The sequence below is a fragment of the Melanotaenia boesemani genome, chromosome 6 (assembly GCF_017639745.1).
Source record: "Melanotaenia boesemani isolate fMelBoe1 chromosome 6, fMelBoe1.pri, whole genome shotgun sequence".
Taxonomy (NCBI): Eukaryota; Metazoa; Chordata; class Actinopteri; order Atheriniformes; family Melanotaeniidae; genus Melanotaenia; species Melanotaenia boesemani.
Window position 1 is genome coordinate 23,690,944 of NC_055687.1, and position 12,082 is coordinate 23,703,025.

Below are 12,082 nucleotides of genomic sequence, written 5' to 3' on the forward strand. Positions count from 1 at the left end.
GTGACAAGAGTTTGTGTGGGGTAAGCACATTCTCATGGTAGGTCGACAATTTGCATGGTGGTGCACACAGATCCACGCAAAGTTGTTATTTGTACATCCTGACGTGTGCGTGGAACATTTTGAAACATATGCAGCCTTTGTACATGAGGCTCCATGTCTTTTTCTATGTCCCATCAAACAAACTTTGATTCACATTTTTGTAAGTAAAATTAATTTCTTAACATCTGGACATTTTCATGAATCTGCTTGTGATAACATCATGTTAGATTAGCTCTAGACAAGCTTTAAAAAGCAGATCAGGTACAGTGAATGCACCACATCATTACTAATAAATTTAGGAAAAAAAAAAAAAAAAACATTCTACTTGTTACTGTAATGTTTATCTTTGGCAGTGAAGGGCTCTCTCTTGGGTCCTTAATCATCTTGTTGTATTGAAAAATGTCTCTGAGTCCAGCGTGTCAAAATGGAAACCTCTAGTCTCTTCATTTTAAGACAGCGAGGCAGGTAACACAATCCAACACAGGGACCAAATAACATCAGATAATGAATCTGCCATTTTTGTTCTCTAGATCCACAGAAAATCATCACAGACGTCTTCAGCATCTCTCCCATGTGATCTATTAGTTTTTTACTAGATGATCAAAATGATTTAACTGTAAATACTTACTGCCATTTCTTCGCTAGTGTTTTATAAAGTGTCTTGGTCCCTACATAGCATGTTGGAGAGCAGTTCTAAGCCATTTCATCTTATGCTCTTTACTGCAAAGTCCAACTTTATATATGTATTGTGTATATTGTATATGTATTACTTCCGTATCCTGCTGCACAGTTAACTGTTGCTGAAGGTTTAATTCCCGTTTCATCCAAATAAAGTCAGTGAGGAATTCTGCAACCATTAGCAACAAGTTTCTGTTTTGTTTGACAGAGCAAGAACAAATCCATTAGTGGTCTCCAGTGTAGCACAGTAATGTATTTTCTTTGGAAACTGGCCCTAAACAATGTTTAAAAAAAAAAAACGTAAAAAAGCACATTATTTGAACAGCTGTGTAATATTAGCTTACATGAGATGTGTACAAGTGTGTGTTTCAGTGTATTTATGTCTGTATTTGTTCAAATGTGGGTCGGTTGCCAATGGTAGTAAAATACTTAATTGTCATCGTAATAACCTAACATAAACATAAATTGTTACCTCAGACTTGGGTCTACTAATCTTCTCCACAGCTTCTCTCGAACTGAGATCATGCTCTGCTGTGTTATAAGAAGACTCCCCTTGCTTTGTTTCAGTTGCTCATCTTTACTTGTTAGGACTGACCACACTGAGATGCCTTTGCACTATCTCAATATTTCAGGTAGCATGATGGCTTTGCAGAATCAGAGGCACATTGTGAGGTTGCTTCACCTTGTATGTCTCTGTTCGTGTTTCATCTTTGAAACTTCCCCTGCTGTCAGTTCAGGGGTGTGACAGCAAAACTCAATCTGTCTTTATGTCCTATATACAGAACTGCTTAGAGCAACAAAAACACGACAGGGTGGGTGAATGGGACTACCAATTATCAATCAACTATCAATCAGAATCTGTTTGAAATTAATAAACTAAATTTTTTCATGCTGAAAACCTGGGCTTAAGTCCCCAGGCTAACCTCAGAGGCCAAAGCAAGGCCTTTAACCCCCCATCTGCTCCCTGGGCATTGTAAAAATGGCAGCCAACTGCTACTAGTGTAACTAGTAATGGGTTAAAATCAGAGGACTAATTTCTGTGTGTTACATAAGGTATAAACTAACTAAAACAATTTTTTGGAGGTGGAGTCAAAAAGCCTGTGACTGCTTTCATGCCACATGGAGAAGATATTAATCAGATCACGGACTGCATCACCGATTACATAAGATTTTGTGCAGATACCACCATCCAAACCAGGACTGTGCGCCTTTTCCCCAACAACAAGCCCTGGATCACCAGCGACATGAAGCATCTTCTCAATGAGAAGATGCAAGCCTTCAGGTCAGGAGATCAGGGGGAGTTAAAGAGAATTCAGATAGAACTCAAGGTGGGGCTGAGGAGGTGTGAGGAGGCCTACAGGAAGAAGCTGGAAGAACACCAGAGACGTGTGGGTGGGAATGAGGAAGATCGCCGGCTTTAACGCCAAAGATCGGCAGCAGCAGGATACCAGCCTGAACAGAGCCAGCGAGCTAAATTTGATTATGCTCTGAATCCCTGCTGTTTTTAACGATTGCCACCTAAATAGGGCTGACGTAAAGCTGGAAACCTGTGCTCACAGAGATTGAACCCAAGGGACACAGGCTGTTAAAGTTGAACTGTGAGTTGAACCAATGAGATTATGCTGATATTGACCACAGTAGTTGTGAGAGAGGGAGAGTCCCCTATTATTCATAACCTATGTAGCGCTGTAACACACCATCACCTAAAGAGTGATGTTTTCATATTTATTGCAAATTCCCAAGCATGTGTGTGCGCATATTTGTGTTAATCTCTGTATTTACTTTTTGTTTCATCTCTTGGCTGTGTGGCATGCTTTATTTATTATGTAATTAGTCTCCAGAATTACCTTAGAGACTTTTCAGTCTTTGTGCATTTTGAACAAGTGACACACATTACATTTAATTCTGTCTTATTTCACTTTTTCCACCATTGCAAGCCCTGCTGTCTTTTGAATGATTTCCAACAACTGAATTATTACTGGTCACGGAAACTAAAGAAATGTCCTCACATATGTTTGATGTGTGTTCAGAGACTTGGAAGCAGATTAGCATTTGTTCATTTGGATGTGTGTGTGAGTAAGTGTGTGTGTGTGTGTGTGTGTGTTCTCTGTGCTAGCCAGATTTCCATCCTTGTCCTCTATTAAGAAATAATGTTTACGGATGAGTTAAGGTAATTATATTACAGTAGTTAACTAGTACACATGTGTGGACGTGCTTATGCCATTTCAGTCATTAGGGGCAAAGCCTCAATTAGAATAATTAGTGACTAATTCCTCTGCTACAGCTCCTTCCATCTTTAGTAGTAACATACAATTCTCTGGCTTTGATAAGTAGCGTTGTTTCTGTCAGAAACAAGTAAAGGAAAATTATGTGATATTGCTTTAAGAGGCCAAGTTCAGTGCTGAAAGACCTGATCAGTCATTTGTGTGACAGTAACACACTCTTAACTAAAGAGTGATATTTTCACATTTTACTTCGCCTGAGTGTAAATGCTTATAAATGTTTATAAGTTGGTGTGCCAAGTGGGCAGCTCCTTTTTCATTCAACCACCTGATCTCGGTGCATCCGAATATAAAAACTCTAGTCTTGAGTTTCTTTTTTTCTCTCTTTTACTGCCTACAGATTGGTTTATTCACCACACTGACTGGCAACCACTTCAAACCACTAACTGTCCACTTTTACACGCTCCACACTTTTCTATTAATAGAGCTGTTTTTATAAATAAATATATTTCGGCATTATTTTGCATGTCCTCTCCTCATTTTGTCATAGCCTACCAAGCTGGTCGTGACATTTGGGTATTTGTCTATTAGGAACTTCGAAAAGAAAAACAAACTTCAGTGCTCTCAGCCATGCCATGTGGTTGGGTAAGAAATAAGAAACAGCTTCTATGCTATCTTGTATTCACATTGTATTGACTGTGAAAGCACACCAGAGCACATCAGACCTGTTGTTTATAATGACAGTAGATGCTCTTTTATCTAAAAAATGATTAGCTTCCTAGTTTAGAAAAAGTGCATTGATATAGTTGGAAATTTGAAGTCTGGTATTTTAGAATTTGTTAAATAATGTCATTGCTCTGGGATATTTTTTTATTTTTTTCAGGTGAGTAACTGTAACACAAACAGTTGCCTGTGCTTGACTGAGACCAACTTAAACATAGATAAAGGGAAGGTAGAAGGAGTGGGCTGGAAGGCTTTCCCTCTTGTGGAATTAATAACTGAGCCAATATTGTTTGCCAATGTCTCCCCCTGAAAAAAGTTGAAGCACCACAACCCAATTTGTAGATCCTATTTCTAAAAAAACAACCAGCTTAAATGTGTATAGCTCTCTAAATAGAAACACCATTCACAAGTTTGTGTGAGTGTGGGTGTATGTGTGTGTGTTTGTACCAGGCACAAAGATTAGAGGAAGCAAACAAAGAGAAAAGAGCAAGGAGTGGCAGACAGATAGGTAGATACAGAGAAAAAACATAGAAAAGCAGAGAGCTAGAGCAAAAACTACTTTATAGGTCATGTTTTGCTTTCAGCAGACATTTAGCATTAGTTCTGTCTGCACTTCTCTGTGTTAAATGAAGTTGAACAAAACAAGACAGTGGATTAAAGATCAGGAGACCAAGCAGGGAAAGGTTTCTTGTGGAATGACACAAACCCTTCAAACATCTGTCGGATTACACCTTAAAACCTCATGGATCACACCGTGTACTTCAGCATACACAGTCTCACGCATGCTTACAGGTCTCTGATGAATATGAATGTGCTTGCTTGTTTTGAAGGGCCACTGAGCAAGTGACAGTTGATCAGTCTGCTGCCTGTATTGTGGTCTTCATAAACAAGCTCCTGTTTTATGCTATTTTGAACCACAGGTATGTGGTATAAATGTCAATGAGATAGCAGTTCTGAGGGCTATTAAAGTCCAGCTGCTTGTTTCCTAGGTCTATACATATATTTGCCTTACTAGCTGGTGTTGCCTCTTCTTTCATTTAATTTTAATCAAATTTCAGTTGATTTGGTCCAACATATTTCTGAGATTAAAGTCTCATTCTGAATTAAATAATAAAAGCTACTATGGACGTTTTGCTCCGATCAATTTATTAATGTCTGGCTTTTTTTCCTAGGTATTATTGAAATGTTTATAATAAAAGGGATATTATATCTTTTTTTTTAAGTGGAGTTGTGTGTATAGTAGTACATCTGAGTATCTTGCCTGCAGTAGACAGCGATAAGAGTGCTTTGGACAGTCAGACTTTTTGTTTTTTGCAGTAGGTCAGCAATAGTTTAAAGTCACACTATTTTCCAGCCTTAAACCTTTGTGTTTCTGAGTCATCTGGTGGCACAATGACATTTAATATGTAGATTTCTGGAGTTATTGCTGCCCAGCAGCATCCTGAGGCTGAGAAACTGTACTTCACAACTTTTGCTTTCAGGTCACTGTGTGACATTACAGTTGGGTTTTTCTTTATGCACTGCATCACATGCTAGCATGCAGATTTAAACACACCTGCTGTTTTATATGTGTGCAATGGCTGATTCAGTAAATAAACACAAGAGAGCATCATTAGATGATGAGAGGAAAAGAAAGAGAAAAAGAGTCAAGATAAGACTGACTTTCACTGTCTGGATAGAGCTCACAGTACAGGTAGGATGCAAAATGGATGCTGAATTATGGGCACATCACTGAGAAAATCTGTCAAAGTTCTGAAGTGCCTCTTTAAACCTAAAATGGAGCTATTAGAACAAATATTTTACCATCTAAGGGTGCATTCAGAGCAGCCACTTTTATTTGAATCTTATTTCATTTGCCTGGAAAATCCTCTGATTTGGATAAAGAAAAAAACAAACCAAAACCTACGTATGTGTGGGACTATAGGCAGCGCTAGCAGGGAGAAATGACTCGCAGTCAGATGTGGAAGAACTCAGTAACGTTCTGATCAAAATCTGGTCAACCCAAGACAGCTATAGGATCTGATGCAGCTCCATGTTTTGCTTTTATGTGCAGAAACAAAAAATGTCCTGCATTAGATGAACAAGTTTTTTTCTTTGTTGCCAGTCTCATCTTCTCCTTTTGTGATTATTGATGCAGCGCCACTTCTGGCGGGAAGTGGAATATGTCATTTAAAGATCTGATTTGTTTGAGTAGTGCAGCATGAATGCAAACTCGGTCCAGAAGAATGTTGCATCCCTGAACTGAACAGAGTCCCCCAAACGTTCAAGTCTAGTGAACCATCCTGGTGTGAATGCACCCTAAAACAACTGTCAGGTGTCTGATGTTATCAACCCCTGAGGCTTGTTTCCATGAGACAAGTATATCTGTATTTCCATCACTAAACCCCTCCAGCAAAAGGCCTTCAGACAATGAGCTGGACTTTATGACTATATGTAGTTATATTTGTGTTCTCATAGGTGAAAAAGAGAAGGTCACATGAAATCACCTTTGACTCCAGTTGTTTGAACTGTTGGTTCATCTGTTGGTTTGAAATTTCCCCATCACAGCACGTTATAGTCCCAGATGAATCAAAGAACTTGATAAGGTAGACAGCTTCAAAGGTCTGGACTGACTCAAGATCAAATGTTTAGATAGGTAATGATCTTAAAGGCTGTCAAGGCTGTCTGAAAATGGCCTTCAAGTTTCAGACAGCCTTTCTTTTTTTTCCTCATATAAAACAGTTTCTGCTGAACTAATCTGTTTGGGTGACAGAGCTGTGCTACCCTGTCATTCACTTAGACTCTTGAATACAGAGACTAAACAAGTAATTTTGATCCTGAGTTGATTATTATGTTTCCCTTTGTAAGAAGTTTAAATGTTTGCAGTGCAAAAGTCCTGTAGTGTGAACTGCTGGGATAAATAAAATGGGTGCAATAAAACAACATAAGACCTGAAAAGCCAAGTCTCCCATATATATATGTGTGTGTATATATATATATATATATATATATATTGGTTATGATGAGTTCTTCTGTGTATGACTCTGTCCTGTTATTTGTGTCTGCAGTCTCACCACTTGTAACCATTACAGATATGGAAAACTGGCTAATAAATTCAAATTACTTTGTAGTGTATTCATTGTGGTTGTCTCTTTTAAATACAACCAACATTTTCAGTTCAGTTTGTGAAAGCACGTAGGTAAAATATTTATGCCCGAGCAGATAAGGCGGGAAAAACCAGTGTAGTGATAAACCTTTGCTGCGGCTTACAAAAAAAGTGTTTGTTCTATTAAAAAAATTATGTTCAGCATCATAAACAGCAGGCAGGAGAAATGGATCTCATTATTCATCCTGAAATGATACACTGGGAAATCTGGCAATGGGGGCCGTAAAATGGGTAGTTCACCCACTATATAATATAATTTCCATTTTTATTAGTTCACTGAAGCCGATACTCTTTTGGGCAATGTGTCAAAATCAAATATATCTCAATGTCTTACGTTGTTTAACATTAGTGTCCAATTATTTTTTGCAATTAATTAACCTTGTGTTTGAGGTGCAGTGCACCTTTAAAAGCAGGTTCATGCAGGAATTCATCAGTATTAGAGAATCAAAGAGGGTCTCTCCCTGTTGGGATTGTCACTGCTCTACCCATCTATCTGTATGCCTGTCACTGCGCTTAATGTTAATTCCAGACGCTGAAACACAATCACAGAGTCGGGGGAAATAAAACTTAACTGGAGAAGGACTGAAATGACAGCACACTCAGTCTGATCCCTGGCTAAATATGGGTCAGATATAAATCAAGACTGACTTGGAAGAACTACTGTTAATGAGGAGAGAGAGAGAGTCAAAGAGAAGGAGGAAGACGTGGATAGAAAAGTTTTCTTTAGAAAAAAAGAGAAGTGTGTGTGTATTTATTCCTTTGTGGATTTTGCATTTACAACTCTGAGTGCGTGTCAGTTCCTGAGAGGAGGAGATTACAAAGCAATCTACTTTGCTTTGAGTAATCTTTCCTTTTCATGTATAACATGTAGCCCAGAATGTGTCTGTGTTAAAACACCTCCATGTGCATTTTTTTTTTGTGCTGATGCCCAACTTTTCTCACCACTGACCGAAGATTTTATTCTGTACTTCACAATCTTGTTTTAGTACTTCTCAGTCTCTGTTTCTACTTTGTTAGACGTTGCAGTCAACTGTGTCTTTTGCTGTTGCAGTCACACAACTGCACTCCCACACAAGTCAATTCAATTGTCTGGGAGCCACACACTTTTTCCCACAGCTCTGCAGACTGCGCTGTGGGCTGTGACTTGTAAAATGTGGCCATTCCCTTGGATAACAGGTAGACACAGATCACATGCTTGCATGCCAGTTATGCTTGGTGTGTGTCCAGGTGTGTCATCTTCATGTGCTACCATACAAATAATGTTCAGAAGCAGTTCAGCCAAGATAACAGTCAGTGAATTTAGATACAAATTTGTTTATGATTTACAACTTCTTGCAAAAATATTCAAACTTCCTGGCATCTTAGTTGTTTTTTTTAAGTTTTTGTTTTAATTTTAACCACTCATTTGGACTATTTTGTATGGGAGTGTGGAGCTGTCACCCAAATAAAAAAGATATTGGGACCTTATCACGTTAAAAGGGGATAGTTTATTGTCAAAAAGTGAAACGTATTACTTTATAATGTGAAATATTTAGTGGTGATAACTTGGACTATAAACTATATTTGACATTGGATGGGGAAACTGTGCATGCTATGGCCAGAGAAATGCCTAATTTACCAAATGGGATTAAGTTGTACTTCATTGGAGAGATTTGGTGAAGCTTGGAGGACACTGATATTATTGACCCTTACAGCAGACAGGACTACGTCTTTGTGTTAGCAACTTATTTCTCCCATTCCCAGCTTTGCTTTTAGCCTTTATAATTTGAATTTTTATTTTCAGAAGACAGCCATAGGTGTAATAACTGGTAGATGTTATTAACTAAAAGCAGCACACACACTCTATGGCAACTCCGACATGTGCTTTTAGATTAAAAAAACGAGGTCAGGCCCATTCACCCTGACCAAATCATTTTATGGAGTATCAACAATATTTCAGTGTCCAGGCTCACACATGAATACAATAAAGAAATCATCAATTTTTACGTGTTTTTACTGAGATGAAGGTATATTTCCTTTTACATCAGCATGGAAGGCAAGGGGAGCTAAACCCACAAAATGTGGTTTGAGCTTGAAGAGGTGGCCAAGCTGTAAGACATTTTTCAGATAAAAAAAAACAAGCCAGTGCTTAATACAGGATTTTATTTATTTTATAGCCATGATAAATGAAAACATCAATGAATCTTGAAAATTTAGAATAGCTTTGTTTTGTTTTGTTTTTCTTTTTTTAAAAAAATGTTTCAATAAGTTTGGTCATTACTGAGTTACAGTTATGTGATTCTGTGACTAATTTCACATTTGTAAATAAGTTTTAAATGTGGCAAATGCTCCTTAAAGATGCACTACTTAATGTTTGCCATTTTCTCAGAGATGCGCCACCTATCAACTATAATTCGGCGTCTTGCATCCTACCTGTACTGTAAGCTCTCTCCAGACAGTAAAAAACAGTCTTATGTTGACTCTTATCTTATCTTTTGCTCTGTCTCTGGCTCTCTTTTGTTTCCTCTCTTCCTCTGATAATGTCTTCTAACGTTTCTTTGCTGAATCAGCCGCTGTGTGCGCGCAAAACAGCCGGTTTGTTCACTGTGCCATTAAACAAGTCTGGAATGTGGACTTTTACTGTTAAATATGAGAAACTTGATATCTTTTGAAAAATACCTCAGAATTTTAAAGTAGCAAGAAATGGCTGAATTATGTTGTGCTAAAAAACACCTAGTTAATTGACAACAGGTTTCAAAAGAACATTACTGAGTCTTTTAGATTTGTATGTAGGGATTGGTGCATTGCTTTGAAAAGGATTCTCTCACAAAATTATTTAACAATATGATTATCAGAGTTCGTGATGATCCAAATGCAAGATGGAACAGGTGAAATAAAAGAAAAATACAGTATTTTAAAACAAGAAGCACTACAGTAGCGGAAGATGCAGAATATGAAGATTAACAGAATGCTGAATGCAGGAAAGTGACAGCAAAGGCAAACTGAGAAGACAAACAGGAATCTGACACTAAGCAAGGAAAATTATTATTTATTCTGAGGGACTTACACTGAACGATATATGCAAATTTGGAGCAATACATGCTGGCATGGAAAGAGCATCTTTTTAAGGAAAGGCCTTGCTTTCAGCCAAATTATGCCCAACCACATTCTGCAAATATTACAACAGCAAGGCTCAAAATGGAAAGGCACATCTAGCTTGCTTTTAAGTTATTGTTTTTTTATTATTATTTTACAAAGGTAAATTCCAACCTTTTGGGAAAATAATTATATTTGCTGGATTTCATAACACCAAAATACAACATTTTACATTCTTGCCATTATGCTTTCTTCCTTTTTCAGTTCACCTTTTCTTTCTTTGACATGTTTTTATCTTACGTGAGCCATCTTTCATAAAGAAAATGGAGCTTCTGCTCAACAGGAGCAGACTCTCCTATAGACCTGATCTGTCACATTGTTTTGCATCTCTCTGTGATTTAATTTGACATCATCACGTTTTTTAAGGTATTTGGCACAATGAGCCCTATAATCTGCTTAATTATTAACTCTAGCTTTGCAATTGGTACAGTTCCTTCTTACTTTAAGCATGCCATATTCCAACCTCTTCCAACCAAATCTAGATATTAGTTATTGTGCTGTCTTAAAACTTCCTTGTTATTTTCAACTCTATCTAGATACAAATAAAATAATGGAAACAGGTTTTAGGATAAATCAATCGATTTACTGCTGGCATTAAACTCAGGAAGAGTTAGACTCATCTAAATTGTGGAGTTCCTCAAGGCTCAATCTTAGGTCCAATGTTATTCACCCTGTACATGCTTACACTTGGTTGTATTTTTTGAAAACACAATATTTTATTTCATTGTTACACTGATGACAGAAATCTCCCTTTAAATCCAGAAAACCTTGATTCAGTCAAATTAATTACTGCATGCCTTCTAGGTTCAAATGTTGGGTAGCAAACACTTATCTTCAGATAAATGAGGACAAAACAGAGGATATTATTTTTGTTTCACCCGTTCTCAATAAGCAAATAGCAGTCACATGGATTCTCTGTCAGCTAGTATCTACCAACAGGCCACATATCTAGGAGTTATTTTTTACTCTAATTTAGCATTTAATAAACACATCAACTCTGTAGTCAAATCTTGTTTCTTCCAGTTAAGAAGAGTAGCCAAAATAAAGCCAATCCTCTCTTTGACAAACTTAAAATCGGTTATCTCAGCTCTCATTTCCTCAAGGCTTGATTTCTGTAACTCCCTTTATTCAGGTGTTTTTCTGCTTAGTCTCGTCTGCAGCTGGTACCGCCAGCTAGACTCATAACTGGAACAAACAGAAGAGACAGCTTCATTCTTGTTCTGGTGTCTCTGCACTGGCTTCCAGTATAATTCATCACATTGAGATTCTTTTGTATGTTTTTAAAGCTCTAAAAGTGCAGCTCCCCATTATATTGTTGAATTCCTCTGCCCGTATACTACCACTAGATGTCTTCGAGTCTTAGATCTACAAATCAGCTGCTCTTATCTGTTCTTACATGTAGAAGAGTGAGAAAAGGAGGGGGGGGGGAGGGGGGGAGGGGGGGGGGGGGGGGGGGGGATGCTTTTTCTGTCATAGCTTCCAAGTTTCGGAACAGCCTTCCTATTTCAGTCAAAGTGTCAGCCTCCATAAATATCTTATAGGCTAAATTGAAAACTCATTTATTTTTTGAATCTTTGGGTGTTCTTTTTTTATTGATTCATTATTAATATTATTTTTTTTATTACTTTTACTGTATCTGCTTATATAAATGTTTTATTGTTGTTTATCTTCTGTTTCTGGTTAGATTTGATTAGATTTGATTTGCATACAAAGTTTCCCATTGTTCCACTGAAACTACTCTTCAACTCAACAGAAATAATGTGAAGGACAAAGACAACCTTGATTATTGGTTTGGATGTTAAAGAATGGCATTATGTCTGGAGAGCTGAAACAATGTTTTGCTTTTCTTCCCATTATTCTCTAATTTTCAATTCTCTTTTTCTTTCTGTGACACTTTTTTATTTTACATGAGCCTTGTGCATACAAAGTCCCATACTGTTCCACCAAAACTGCACTTTAACCTACAGAGAAGACGTGAGTTGGAAAGAGATGAAAGGGGTGAAAGAGGTAGAGAAGAGAAGGGGAAGAAGAAAGGCAGATGGGGCTTAAAAGGAGCAGAGGGACCTTTGACCACCCTGCTGTTGCCAGGCTGTTAGACTACTTCAAGACTTGGTTTTGTTCACACAACTATTCAGTGGAT

General features: G+C 37.6%; 1 protein-coding gene across 1 annotated transcript in view; it reads left to right on the plus strand.

Moving 5' to 3' along the window:
- col14a1a (collagen, type XIV, alpha 1a) overlaps positions 1-12,082 on the plus strand; it is a 119,841-nt gene that overhangs the window by 26,997 nt on the left and 80,762 nt on the right. The window lies entirely within an intron of this gene.